The sequence below is a fragment of the Triturus cristatus genome, chromosome 7, assembly GCF_964204655.1.
Source record: "Triturus cristatus chromosome 7, aTriCri1.1, whole genome shotgun sequence".
Lineage (NCBI taxonomy): Eukaryota > Metazoa > Chordata > Amphibia > Caudata > Salamandridae > Triturus > Triturus cristatus.
In genome coordinates, this window is record NC_140590.1 from 423,920,270 (window position 1) to 423,934,924 (window position 14,655).

Sequence of the window (14,655 nt, forward strand, 5' to 3'; positions counted from 1 at the left end):
TCACCTCACTACGTTTTGGGCCCTTGCCTGTTATGGGTACTTGGGCCTCCCACACAAGTGAGGCACCATTTTTATCGGGAGACCTGGGGGAACGCTGGGTCGTGGGAAATTTGTGTGAGCCCAGTGAGGCCACAACTTTCCCACACAGAAATGTGTGAAAAAAGTGATTTTTTCTGCTAAAACTAAGGTTTGCAGGGGATTCTGGGTAAGGAAACGTTGGGGGATCCATGCAAGCTATACCTCCCTGGAAGCCGCCAGGTGTCTAGTTTTCAGAAATGTGTGGGTTTGGTAGGTTTCCCTAGGTGCCGGCAGAGCTAGTGTTCAAAAACTACAGCTAGGCACTTTGCCAAAAAAGGGTCCTTTTTCACTGCAAAATTGAGGTGTGACCATGTTGCGTTTTGCGCCATTTCCTGTCACGGCCACAAGGCCGACCTGCACAAGTGAGGTACCATTTTTCTCGTAAGACTTTGGGGAATGTGGGGTGAGTGGAAATTTGTAGATCCACACAGATTCCAGAACTTTCCACCACAGAAATGTGGGGAAAATGTGTTTTCTTTGACAATTTTTTAGGTTTGCAAGGAATTCTGGGTAACAGACGCTGGTGGGAGGCACTCAAGTCACCCCATCCTGGATTCCCCTGGGTGTCTAGTTTTCAAAAATATATAGGTTTGCTAGGTTTCCCTAGGTGCCGGCAGAGCTAGGGTTCACAAACTACAGCTTGGCTCTTTGCCAAAAAAGGGTCATTTTTCACAGTGAAATTTAGGTGTGACCATGTTGCGTTTTGCACCGTTTACTGACGCGGGCACTAGGCTGACATGCACAAGTGAGGTACCATTTTTCTCGTAAGACTTTGGGGAATATGGGGTGGGTGGAAATTTGTGGATACACACAGATTCAAGAACTTTCCACCACAGAAATGTGGGGAAAGTGGTTTGTTTTGGACAATGTTTTAGGTTTGCAAGGGATTCTGTGTAACATACCCTGGTGGGAGGTACTCAAGTCACCCCATGCTAGATTCCCCTGGGTGTCTAGTTTTCAAAAATGTATAGGTTTGCTAGGTTTCCCTAGGTGCCGGCAGAGCTAGGGTTCACAAACTACAGCTAGGCTCTTTGCCAAAAAAGGGTCATTTTTCACTGCGAAATTGAGGTGTGACCATGTTGCGTTTTGCACCGTTTCCTGATGCGGGCACTAAGCCGACACGCACAAGTGTGGTACCATTTTTCTCGTAGGACCTTGGGGAACCCGGGGTGGGTCAACATTTGTGGATCCACGCAGATTCCAGACCTTTCCACCAGAGAAATGTGGGGAAAATTTGTTTTTTTTGACAATTTTTTTGGTTTCCAAGGGATTCGGGGTAACAGACCCTGGTGGGAGGCACTCAAGTCACACCATCCTGGATTCCCTTGGGTGTCTAGTTTTCAAAAGTTTATAGGTTTGCTAGGTTTCCCTAGGTGCCGGCAGTGCTAGGGTTCACAAACTACAGCTAGGCTCTTTGCCAAAAAAGGGTCATTTTTCACTGCGAAATTGAGGTGTGACCACGTTGCGTTTGCGCCGTTTCCTGTCGCGGGCACTAGGCCGACCCGCACAAGTGAGGTACCATTTTTCTCGTAGGACTTTGGGAAACAGGGGGTGGGTGGAAATTTGTGGATCCACGCTGATTCCAGAACTTTCCATCACAGAAATATGGGGAAAATGTGTTTTTTTTGACAATTTTTTAGGTTTGCAAGTGATTCTGGGTAACAGATGCTGGTGGGAGGCACTCAAGTCACCCCATCCTGGATTCCCCTGCGTGCCTTGTTTAAAAAAATGTATAGGTTTGCTAGGTTTCCCTAGGTGCCGGCAGAGCCAGGGGTGACAAACTACAGCTAGGCTCTTTGCCAAAAAAGGGTCATTTTTTACTATGAAATTGAGGTGTGACCACGTTGCGTTTTGCACCGTTTTCTGACGCGGGCACTATGCCGACCCGCACAAGTAAGGTACCATTTTTCTCGTAGGACTTTGGGGAACGTGGGGTGGGTGGAAATTTGTGGATCCACGCAGATTTCAGAACCTTCCACCACAGAAATGTGGGGAAAATGTGTTGGTTTTTTTGAGAATTTTTTAGGTTTGCAAGGGATTCTGGGTAACAGACCCTCGTGGAAGTCACTCAAGTCACCCCATCCTGGATTCCCCTGGGTTAATGGTTTTCAAAAATGTATAGGTTTGCTAGGTTTCCCTAGGTGCGAGCAGAGCTAGGGGTCACAAACTACAGCTAGGCTCCTTGCCAAAAAAGGGTCATTTTTCACTGCGAAAATGAGGTGTGACCACATTGCGTTTTGCGCCGTTTTCTGATGCGGGCACTAGGCGGACCCGCACAAGTGAGGTAGCATTTTTCTTGTAGGACTTTGGGGGACACGGGGTGGATGGAAATTTGTGGATCCACGCAGATTCCAGAACTTTCCACCACAGAAATGTAAGGAAAATGTGCTTTTTGACAATTTTTGAGGTTTGCAAGGAATTCTGGGTAACAGACCCTGGTGGGAGGCACTCAAGTCACCCCATCTTGGATTCCCCTGGGTGTCTAGTTTTAAAAAATGTATAAATTTGCTAGGTTTCCGAAGGTGCCAGCAGAGCTAGGGTTCAAAAACTACTGCTAGGCACTTTGCCAAAAAAGGGTCATTTTCACTGCGAAATTAAGGTGTGACCACGTTGCGTTTTGCACCATTTCCTGTCGCGGGTACTAGGCCGACCCGCACAAGTGAGGTACCATTTTTTTCGTAATACTTTGGGGAACGCATGGGGGGTGGAAAGTTATGGATCCTTGCCGAATCCAGAACTTTCCACCACAGAAATGTGGGGAAAATTAGTTTTTTTTGACAATTTTTTAGGTTTGCAAGGGATTCTGGGTAACAGACCCTGGTGGGAGGCACTCAAGTCACCCCATTATAGATTCCCCTGGGTGTCTAGTTTTCAAAAATGTATAGGTTTGCTAGGTTTCACAAGGTGCCAGCAGAGCTAGGGTTCCAAAACTACAGCTAGGCACTTTGCCAAAAAAGGGTCATTTTTCACTGCGAAATTGAGGTGTGAGCACGTTGCGTTTTGTGCCATTTCCTGTCGCGGGCAGTAGGCCAACCTGCACAAGTGAGGTACAATTTTTCTTGTAAGACTTCGGGGTCACGGGGTGGGTGGAAATTTATGGATCCACGCAGATTCCAGAACTTTCCACCACAGAAATGTGGGGAAAATGTGTTTTTTTTGTAAATGTTTTAGGTTTGCAAGGGATTCTGGGTAACAGAACCTGGTAGGAGGCAGTCAAGTGACTACATCCTGGATTCCCCTGGGTGTCTAGTTTTCAAAATTGTATAGGTTTGGTAGGTTTCCCAAGGTGCCGGCAGAGCTAGGGTTAAAAAACTACAGCTAAGCACTTTGCCAAAAAAGGGTCATTTTTCACTGCGAAATTGAGATGTGTCCATGTTGCATTTTTCCCCGTTTCTTGTCGCGGGCACTAGGCCGACCCACACAAGTGAGGTACCATTTTTCTCGGAAGACTTTGGGGAACGCGAGGTGGGTGGAAATTTGTGGATCCACGCAGATTCCAGAACTTTCCACCACAGAAATATGGGGAAAATGTGTTTTTTTTGTCAATTTTTTAGGTTTGCAAGGGATTCTGGGTAACAGAACATGGTGGGAGGTAGTCAAGTCACCCCATTCTGGATTCCCCTGGGAGTCTAGTTTAAAAAAATGTATAGGTTTTATAGGTTTTCCTAGGTGCCGGCAGAGCTAGTGTTTAAAAACTACAGCTAGACACTTCGCAAAAAATGTGTAAATTTTCATTGGGAAAATGTGGTGTGTTCACGTTAGGTTTTGAGCAATTTCCTGTCGTGGGCACTATGCCTACCCACACAAGTGAGGTACCATTTTTATCAGGAGACTTAGGGTAGTTCAGATTTGTAAAGAAACTGTTATTACCTATTGATTTTTGATGCATTTCTCCCTTCCAAAATAAAGACATTGTGTAAAAAAAAAAGTCATTTTGAAAAATGACCAATAATTTTCATGCTAGTATGAGTATTCCCAATTTCGAAAATGTGCAAATATGCACTGTTTCTAAACTCTGTAAATTGTTCTCATTGCAGAAATACATAGGTGTCTTTCATACCGATTTTTCCATGTATACATTTTCCCACAATAATTACTATATACCCAGAACATAATAAAAAACCATTACAAAATGCTGCTCAGTTTTTTACTTTGGGTTCGTTGGGCTCTTGGTGAACCTACAAGTCCTATATATCCCCACAACCAGGAAGGTACAGCGGATGTAACAGTGTATTGCTTTCAAAGAGCTGTCATAATTAGAAGAAGTTACAGGTGGAAACGTTGAAACAAAAGGCAGCTTTTTTCAACTAATTTTTAATTTTTCCTATATTTAACTGTTAGTTTCTATAAAGAAACCTTGATGGATCTACACAAATGACCCCTTGCTGAATTCAGACTTTTGCCTACTTTCCAAAAATGTATAGCTTTCCAGGATCCATTATTGCTTTCACACCCATTTCTACCATTAACTGGAAGGAGGTTGAAAGCACAAAAAATAGCAAAAATAGGCTATGTCCCAGAAAAATGACAAAACTGTGTAAAAAATGTTGGTTTTCTGACAAAATTCTGTCATTCCCTAAAAGCTGGAGCAATGGTGATTTCAGCCCCACGAACCTTTTTTTGTTATCATTTGCAGAGAAAAACCCAGACGCTTTCATTTGCAGCCCGTTTTTCCCATTTTTCACAAAAAAAACAAAATTTTGCTGTATTTTGACTAATTTCTGGGAACCCTCTAGGAGAGGAGAATCCACAAACCATGGGTACCTTTAGAATCCCCATGATGTTGGAAGAAAAGGACACTAATTTGGGGTGGATACCTAATGTGGTCAAAATTAAGCCTGGGCGAAGCACTACGCTACGCTCGCGTAGTTTGCGAAGTTCGCGCTACTTCGCACTACGCGAACTGCACGTAGCACAGTGCGAACACGCGTAGCGTAGTGTTGCGTAGTGCTGCGGTCATTTTTTGCTTGCTCGCGGTCCTCAACGTCAAGTTGGCGACTGCGAGCAAGCAAAATGACATCCCGGCGAGACTTTTTCCTTGTTCGCGATCAGCAACTTCAAGTTGGCGATCGCGAGCATGGAAAATAAACCTCCCAACGCGAGGAGGTCAGGTTTCTCATTGCGAGTGGTCGCGTATGCTCGCGACCGCTCGCGATGAGAAACTACCAGTTCGCGTTGAGAAAGCTGAAGCTCGAGTAAAAATCTACTCGAGCAGCAGAAAACTACAGCTCGCACTGTGCAAGATGCCATTTTCAATGATTGCACAGTGCCGGTTGCTTGTCCGCACTGTGCAATCATTGAAAACGACATCTGGCACAGTGCGAACAAGGTACTACGCAGTTCGCGAAGTGCTACGCGTAGCTCGCGTAGTGCGAACTTCACTTTGCGTAGCTTCGCGAAGTGCTACTTCGCGAACTACGCCCAGGCCTAGTCAAAATGTTACAGTGGCCTAAGCGCGCACTACCCCAAATAGCCCAAAAAAGGCTAAGCACAGGAGGGGAAAAGGCCTATCAGCGAAGGGGTTAAACTGCTTGCAGAGTAGTGGGGTGACGCTTCTCCGCCTTAGCGGAGGAGCCACTGCTGCATCACATCACATTGACTCAAGTGATTTAGCTCATATTTTAGAAATATGAAAATATTATTTTCTGGACTTTCAAGATGGCCACCACTCATGTTAAGTTGTGAAACGCAAGTGGTGTCTGTCTTTAATCTTTAAAAAAATAAACTTTCAAGCTGGCTGGTGCTGCAATTGGATTTGCTAATGCCAATAGATTTTAAAAACAAAAACACTGGAAACGCAGACCAATTGCATTGCTCGTGCTTGTTTGATAAGTTTATTCATGAAATAGAAGTCTGGAATACCAAGCACTGTCACAGTGCAAGAATGCCTACACTGTCACTTAAGCACTCCAAATTCTGCTCCGAATGGTACGGCCATTAAGATACACAAATCCTATTCCAAATAAAAATCAAGTGTCCCAGTTGTTCCCTTGTTTAAAGTATGTGAGACTGACTTAGAGAGTGGAAGACTGGTACTCTGTCACAAATATTATAAAAATGCTGTCTTATTCAAATTGTCCTAAAAGTAGCATGAGAAAGTGACTTTTTTGCGTGATCACCCCAATTGTTTGTGGACTGACACTGTTTGTTTATGAAGTCATCAAACTGGGCACTGCTATACTATACCTACTGTATGTGCTCTGACCCTAAAACATGGTAAAACCATCTAACTCCTATTTAACTTTCTAGTAAGGCCACAGCATGGAGTGTAAGAAAATACACTAATTGTATAGAAAGGTTATATATGCACTATAGACAGCAGGAAATGAGCCATTCACTATACTGACAAAGACATCAAAGGTGCGGCCTACCTGTGTAGCCTGAGTCCTGTTGCACTTAAACCTGCAGGAAAACCTGTCAAATGTGACTTAAGGTTTTGGAGTCCCCAGGCCAGAATCCCTACCCATGGGCTTATACACCATACAAAGTGGCATCTCACTGACAGCATCATCAGAACACTCCCTGGACCTTCGGATGAGCAGAAGATTGGACTTGTTATTTGAGACCTTCATGGACAACTGAAGAGATGCACAGTGGTGGCTGGCATGGATTGGGGGTTGCTGGGTGGAGGGTGGGGGTACCGGTAAAAAAAAGGTTTTCCTCTTCGCCACGCCTTGTCTCTCCTCTGCCATCTCTCTGCGTTGTCCCTCCACTGGGCCGGAAGAGGAAGCACCTAGGCTCCCCAGACCAATTACAACACTGATGCAGCATTGTGAATGGTCTGATGGCCATGGTTCTGCACCCTGCCAGGGAATGGGAGCCTGGGCACATTCCCCACCCAGGCTATAATGGGTGGAGAACATGCAAAGTGCGCATGACTGTTTGGCCAGCCAGCGAGGGCCTGCCAAACAGTCATTGTGCACTTAAAGAGTGCCCACCACTCCTTCCACCTTCTTTGAGAGCAGAGCAGCCTGCCCGCCCGACAAAGATGCTGCAGTAGGAATAAATAAAATGATAATAACAACAAGTTATTATCATTTTATTTGCCTTTATTTATACTGCTAAAAGCAGTTGGTGACGCTCCTCCGCTTTAGTGAAGGAGCCACCACTGGAACTGCACCTAATCCCATTTGCACCCTGGATTAAGAAGTGGGCTCCAAGCATTAATTGGCTGACTTCCAGTGGTGGCCAACACTGATGAATACTGGAGGGGCAGGTAGAGAGCTCACAGGGGCAGAGAGGGCCAGCACAAAGCATGTGGGGTGAGCACACAATGGGGGGGGCCAATAATAAAAATATTAAATAATAAAACACTTACCTGGTGCTGCCAGCTGCCTCAAGCGCCTCTGCTGCCAGTTCCTGGTTCTAGCAGTCCCTGGGACAGAATCATGACTTCCCATCAAATCCTCATGCTGCTCTCAACCACGAGAGTAGTGGAGATTGACCTGAGCGGTCTGGATTAATGAGCTCTCAGTCACATGGAGTCTTTGCTGTTTCTCCAACCTGGCTTTGCAATACAGCTGGGTTGGAAAAACCTAATTGACTTGGAGAAACATTTGTGTGCATGTCAGCAGGCAATACTGATATGCGCACTCAAAAGTGTACACCTACCACTCCTTTTGCCCCATTCCAAAGCCAGGCCCGCTCCTCTCTGCACATGCTGGCTCATCCAGCAGCTGAAAAATAAAACAACAATAAATTATCATCTTATTTTTCAGCTGCTGACTCAATCAGTGGGGTGACACTCCCCTGCCGCTGTGTAGGAGAAGCCACTGCTGACTTCCTGTCTGGCTGCAGGGGCACATCGATCTTCAACTGCCCTTTTCCCTAAAGTGCCAAACTGATTAGTAGTAAGTCAACGCAGTCTGGACCATGCTGGTGGCCTCTGCTGGAGTGAGTCCTGGAACCAAAAGTGCTGTCCCTTAGGTCATGGGAGCTTTAAAAGAGACCAAGAAGAACTTCTCTTCAAAATCTGAAAAGCAGGGACTTAGGCAATTTTTGAATTTTAAAAACCTGCCCAATTCTGAGATGACGTTGCCAGATACAGCAGGAAGCTTGCCTTGCTCGAGGATTTTTGTTTCATAAAAATGACTATATGCCTGATCTAGTGTTTGGCGGACAGGGCTCTTCATCACAAATGCAACACAGTACTGTGCCCACCAAACCCTAAATCTGTCCCACCTAATTTAGAGATGAGCAGACCTTAAGTATTCCATCAATAGAGCCTCTGTTGGCTCTGTCGATGTGATACTTTTTCGTCAGAGAAAGGACATTACCCTGCTACCCTATTCAGGCTAGATGGTGTAATGTCTTTTGTCCTTCTTCATCCCTGCCAGGAAAAACCTAGTGGTGAGGGACAGTAAAAAAAAGGCTTTGGTAAAATTTAAATTACACCAGCGTAATATTGTGTTCTCTTGGGATTTTCACTTTATGCTTGTTGTGCCAAATTCCTCACATAATGTCAATTAGGGCCAGATGAACAAACATTAGGAATTATGATTTCCTAATTGCGATTCTCTCTGAATAACAATTAGAAAAAAATTGTATTCATGAAACTCTTTTGCGTTTCATTAGCAATTCCTAGTGGGTACCAAATACCCTTACCTCATGCAGATTAATGAGGTAGGTAGCAATTTACGACCCATTAGAAATGGCACCATCACAGGGATGGTGGCCTGCTGATGTCACCAGACCACCATGTCTGTGATTGCTTTTTAATAAAGCAATCCTTTTTTTTAATGCAGCCCATTTTCCTTAAAGGAAAATGGGATCCGTTTAAAAAGAAATAATGAAACTTTGCTGTTTCATTTTGTAAGATGAGGCCATGGTCCATGGAGTCACTGCCTTCACTCATAAATATTTTTTTGTATTATTCTCAATGGGGAAAGGGTTCCCAAAGGACCCCACCCTTTCCCTTTTGTCAATGTGTTTCTACCAGTTGTAAACTGGCAGTAAAGTATTACTGCTTTGCAACCAGAATTTGGTGTATAATTTTACATAATTTTGCTGAAACTTTCCATAATAATGCTCATGCAAATTGCACAATTTTAGGATTCCTCTAATCAAAGCTACACGGCAGCCATCCATCGAACCATGACAGTAGTGCCTTTTTATGTACACAGAGGACCACAACTCTAAATTTGGTTGAAGTAGTACTTTTGGGATGGTAGTAGTAGTGTCCTCTGCATTTTTACAAAGGCAAAATCAGGCCCTAAGTTAGAAAGCAGAATTCTGACTGGATAAAAGCATGTGTTTGGCTACTGCTAAACACTTTACATATTTTCTTAAGTTGAGCCTGTCTTCTCAGTACCATAGCTAAAAGGGGTTGAGCCCAAGTTTACATTATTGAAATTGTATTTTAATTAGACAAGTTACTATCCTTACGCCTGTGGTGGACTAACCTGGTGTTCATCGTGTGTGCGACTCTTGGGTGCTCCCCCTCCTACCTGGACGCTACGCTGCTGAACGGGGGCAGGCTGCAGAACCCTACACCCACGGGACTGCGAGGACCACGGAGCACTGCGCTCCTTGATTGTGCTCACCTGGCTCCTCTTCCCGCCTTGGATTCATCTTTGCACGCAGCACCTCGCGGCCCCCGCTGCGCGGGAGCCGCTCGCCGGCCTGAACCTTTAAATCTCGGCTGGTGTTCATCGTGTGTGCGACTCTTGGGTGCTCCCCCTCCTACCTGGACGCTACGCTGCTGATCGGGGGCAGGCTGCAGAACCCTACACCCACGGGACTGCGAGGACCACGGAGCACTGCGCTCCTTGATTGTGCTCACCTGACTCCTCTTCCCGCTCATGCCCTTGACTCCGCCCCTACCTTAAAATCGAACCAGCCCTAGCGCGCTAGCGGTACGCGCGCGGGACGCAGCCCGGGGCGAAGACCGGGCAAAGAGCGGGCCGTTTGTGGCCGTTCGTGGTCGGCCGTGGACGGGACGGGTCTATATCCCTGGTGGCGACACTGCCTACTCCATACTCCATACGAACAGTTGTGCCAGTGAGATTCACTTATATTAGTGGATTGTTAGACAATTGCACCAGTTGTTGGTATTTGTTTTTCATTGCCTACCAATTGTCTCTAGGCTCTCTCCTTCGTTTTCTTTTTCTGGCCATTTTTTTGATTTGTGTGCTGTTTGTCCCAAAAAATGTCATCTCTTAGGTCTGGTAGAAAATTCACGCAGGATAGTTCTATGGGCCGTGTTACGGGGACCCTCGATAATTTTATCACGAGAGCAACCAGGGTCCTCGAGCAGGAAATTATTTTGACAGAAAAACGACTGTCCTTAGAAATTTCTTCCAAGAGGTCGTCTCTTGGGAATATTATGGAAGTTACTTCCCCTGATTCCAGGCCGCCTCAAACACTAATCGACCAATCAGGTAATAACGAGCTCGGGTCAGTGGCCCCTCAAACCCTGAGTTCGCTGGATGGTTCATCTGTCATCGCCGGTACTTCTGAACCTTGTGGCCAGTCCTTAAATACTAGTGTTACCCACCCGCTGCCCATCAACAAGCAGCCTGGTACTGAGACTTTATCTCGGGGTGGCAAACCACTGCTAACTAATAGGAAAAGGAAATGTGGTGGAGTGCATCCCAGGGGTAAACGTGCTAAAGTGTCCAAGACGTCCAATGATGGGTGTTTTACTCCATCTCACACCCCTCTGCTCCCCGGACATCTTGAACCCTTAGAGCAACTACTCAAATCTTTTTTTCTACCCCTCTATGAAAGAGTTAATCATCTTTCTACCTCACTTGAGAAGTTAGAGAGTTTGGTGTTGTCTAATTCGTCCCAAATGGAGAAGATCATGGTATCTCAATCTGTCCCCACGACATCATTAACTCACGATATCGCTCTCGATGTCGGGGTCGCTTCTAGGGGTGCCACCCCTCAGGTTAGTGCATCTTCCATCTTACCTGTTTCTAATGCACTTGTTGCGGACGCTTCCCATATTCCATCTACTATAGCCACGTCTGTTGACCCACCCCGTAATGTTCCTCCCAATCTAAGTAACTCTGCAACCGGCCATCCAAACACCGACGACGGCAGTCGTTTTCACAAATTTCCTTGTATAAATCTCCCCCCAGAGTCGAAACCATATACAGTCGTCATGGCGGGTGTCCCTAGGCTTTTGCAGGTTAAAACAGAATCCCATAATGAATTGAAGAACAAAGTAATCTATTGGCTAAATCGTCACAGACCACTTCCGGCCAGACTCTGTGCCGAAATTCTCACTGTCCGTAGGGTGTGTTGGTTGGGCAAGAGGGCCAAAGGTGTGTAGGGCGATTGTGTGATTATTAATTTTCGGGATCCTAAGGTAGTGTCCCACATATGTTCCTACTCCAACTCCACGATCAACACTGGTATAATCACTCTGGATTTGTCGCACTTTTTCCCCCTAGGTCAGTGTGATTTCTCTGATGATCTGGCTTCTGGCTGGGATAGGGTCAATAGGGGTTCTTCTCGCCACCCAGGTCCAGACTTCCACCTCCCATTGTTCAACTCTTTCGCCCCCTTGAACAACCTGGATGGGGTTGATTGACCACTCACAAACTGGCACACCCAGGGCAGTGTGTTTAAGGACTCTGTTGACTCTGCTCTTCCTGGGTTTGCCAGTTGGGGTGGGCCTAGGAGGGTTTCTTTGGGGCCGGGTACTTTGCCTTTGAATTCTGTGTACGATCCCGTCACTGCCCCAGCTAGTAACTTGGCTCTTCACCCTCTTGCTCTGGTATGTCATGAAAATCTCTCACCCCCCAGTTGTACATCTGGTAACACTCAAAGAATTGAGCGGACACCTTGTGTGGATGTGGCGCCTATTGCCATCCCACAAACTTTGTCCGTTGTTTCCTGTGATTTAGCGATTGTTAGTATGACATCAGATATTAGTGTTTCCCACTTAGTAGCCCCTCGGTCCCCACCATCTTTGTTACCACTCGATTCTTCCAGCTCCCCCCTCCTTACCCTGGTCTCTTGGAACATCGCCGGTCTCCGCAGCAAAATCTCTACGGAAGATTGGTTGGTTTGGGCATCCTCCCACGATATCCTTGCTTTTTAGGAAACGTGGGCTGTGGATCCCATCTATTTTCCTGGGTATGTGAATTTTCATAAAGGGGCTTCCAGTGGTACTAGGGGTCGTCCTTCGGGGGGACTTTGCATATGGGTCAGGCAAACCCTTAGGTTTACCTTATCCGAATTGGCTATTGACAACCCCGATATATTGATTGTCTCCCTGCAACACAATAATGACCCCAAAATTTTGCTTATTAATATATACAATAGGGGCTTACCGGGTGGGCGTGGTTCAAACACCTTTTCACAATTGGACGGGTTTTGGATACTGTCGACCCAAGTTTAAATGTGGTGATAGTGGGTGACTTTAATTGTTGTTTTGAGCCAATGCACTCCGCTTGGGAATCCCTTACTCTGGAGGTGGATACCATCCTGAACATCCCCACTCTCGACCTCCCACCCATCAAGAGGTGGACTGAGTCCGTTGTTCAGTGGATGAGTTTATGTATGGAACGTGGCTTTCGGGCTGCAAATGGACGTACGTCTTCGGATAAAAACGGCAAGGTGACTTTCTCTGATAGCCGCGGCCGTTGTAGCAGAATTGACTACGCTTTAATTAAGGTGGAGTTCTGGCCTACTCTAAGCGATATGATGGTTACTGACCGCGCTGAGAGTGACCACAACCCCCTAGTTTTGTCACTCCTGCTTTGCCCTGACCATAGAAATCCACAAACTGAGTTAGTGACAGCCGACGCTCTCCTTGCCAACAACCAGCGGAGAGTGCGATGGGAGAAAGTCGCCCTTGATAGTTCAGTAGTTTCCGAGATCAGTCGTAAAGTCTCCTGTGCGTTGGAAGAACTGCAGTCTCTTTGGGACCTGGAGGATGTTGTTGGTGATTCTACTAACATTCATGAAACTCTATTCTCAGGCCTTAAGTCCCATTTCTCAAAATCTTGCAAAGCTAAGGTACACCACACTCCAAAACCAAGCTCCTGGTATACTAAAGCTTGCCGGATGTCCTACAGTCAATTGAAAATTGCCATTAAAACCAAAAATCAGGCAATTATTAAATCTGCTAGGAAAAATTATAATAAGGCCAAAATACAAGCAAAGCAAGACTGGGACAACGACCACTGGAATGAACTCTTGGCGGCAAGTAAACATAGGAACTTAACATTGTTCTGGCACGTTTTGAAGTGGGGTAAACACCCGAGTATGCAGACTCCCTCTAATAACGTAGCCCCGGATTTATGGGTGGCACATTATGAATCCCAGTTTACGGACACAAATCAGGTTGAAGCCCCCATTTCTTCGCTCAGCAGGGATCTGTCGATTTCTCCAAATTTTATATTTGAGGAAGTCGAGGTCCTGTCTGCCCTCTCCAAGGTGCCTGGTGGCAGGGCTCCAGGAATCGATACCGTCCCTGCGGACCTTTTTAAATCTGATCTTGACACTTGGGTGCCCTACATTGCTCGCATGGCCAATGCTATAGCTAAGGGGGCTCCCATCCCAGAATCTTGGAAGGGTGCCGAGATTCTACCGATTTTTAAAAAAGGTGACCGTTCCTGCCCGGGGAATTATCGCCCCATTAGTCTTATTGACTCAATCCAAAAAACATTTGCAAGAATGATCCTGGCAAGGATCCAGTCTTGGATCGAGCAGGACGATATTATTTCCCCTCTGCAGGCCGGCTTCAGGTCCCATATTAGTACCATAGACCAGGCATTTAAATTCCAATTGATTGTCTGGAAGACGGTGTATCTTTGTGGTGGAACAATATATGCAGCATTTGTAGATCTACGGTCTGCATTTGATCTAGTGAACAGGACCAAACTTTGGGAAGTACTAGCTGTACTTGGGATACCTGCTGATCTTTTAAACCTCATTATTAGACTGCACGAAAACAACTTCGCCCAAATTAGATGGGGTAATCAAGGCCAGGTCACTGAAAGATTCAAAGTAAGTAGGGGTGTCAGGCAAGGGTGTGTCCTTGCGCCTACTCTATTTCTGCTCTTTATTAATAGAGTTGTGCAATATTTTTCTTCCATCTCTACGGACGCCCCCATGGTGGGTGGTTCTAAAATACCCCTCCTTATGTTTGCAGATGACACCCTACTTTTATCCCAGACAATGTCTGGGTTACAGACGGCTTTGAATGTGTTTGCCAATTTTTGCTCTGACTTTGACCTTCTAGTCAATGTTTCCAAAACCAAATATATGGTATTCAACAAGGGGAAGCATGTGAAAGGGCATGTGTCTATGAACAACGACACTCTGGAACGAACTAACATCATGACCTATTTGGGGGTAGTAATCGAAAATAAGCTTAGTTGGAGGCCACAAATAGATGTTCTTTCCTTGAAATTTGCTCAACTTTCCGGTTGTTTGGTCAAAGATCAGAGACAGTCACAGACGAAATTGATTGGCCCCCCAATAAAATTTATAATGCTAGGATAAATTCAGCTATCCTTTATGGTGCTGAACTTTGGGGCTTTGCTGATCTTTCTCCCCTGGTCAAGGCTCAATATAAATTTTTAAGAAAACTTACGGGCCTCCCCTGTTCCACTCCCT

At 45.8% G+C, this 14,655-nt stretch overlaps 1 protein-coding gene across 1 annotated transcript in view; it reads right to left on the bottom strand.

The window, feature by feature from the left end:
* Window positions 1–14,655, bottom strand: part of LOC146809856 (cytosolic phospholipase A2 gamma-like) — a 1,073,925-nt gene that overhangs the window by 138,281 nt on the left and 920,989 nt on the right. The window lies entirely within an intron of this gene.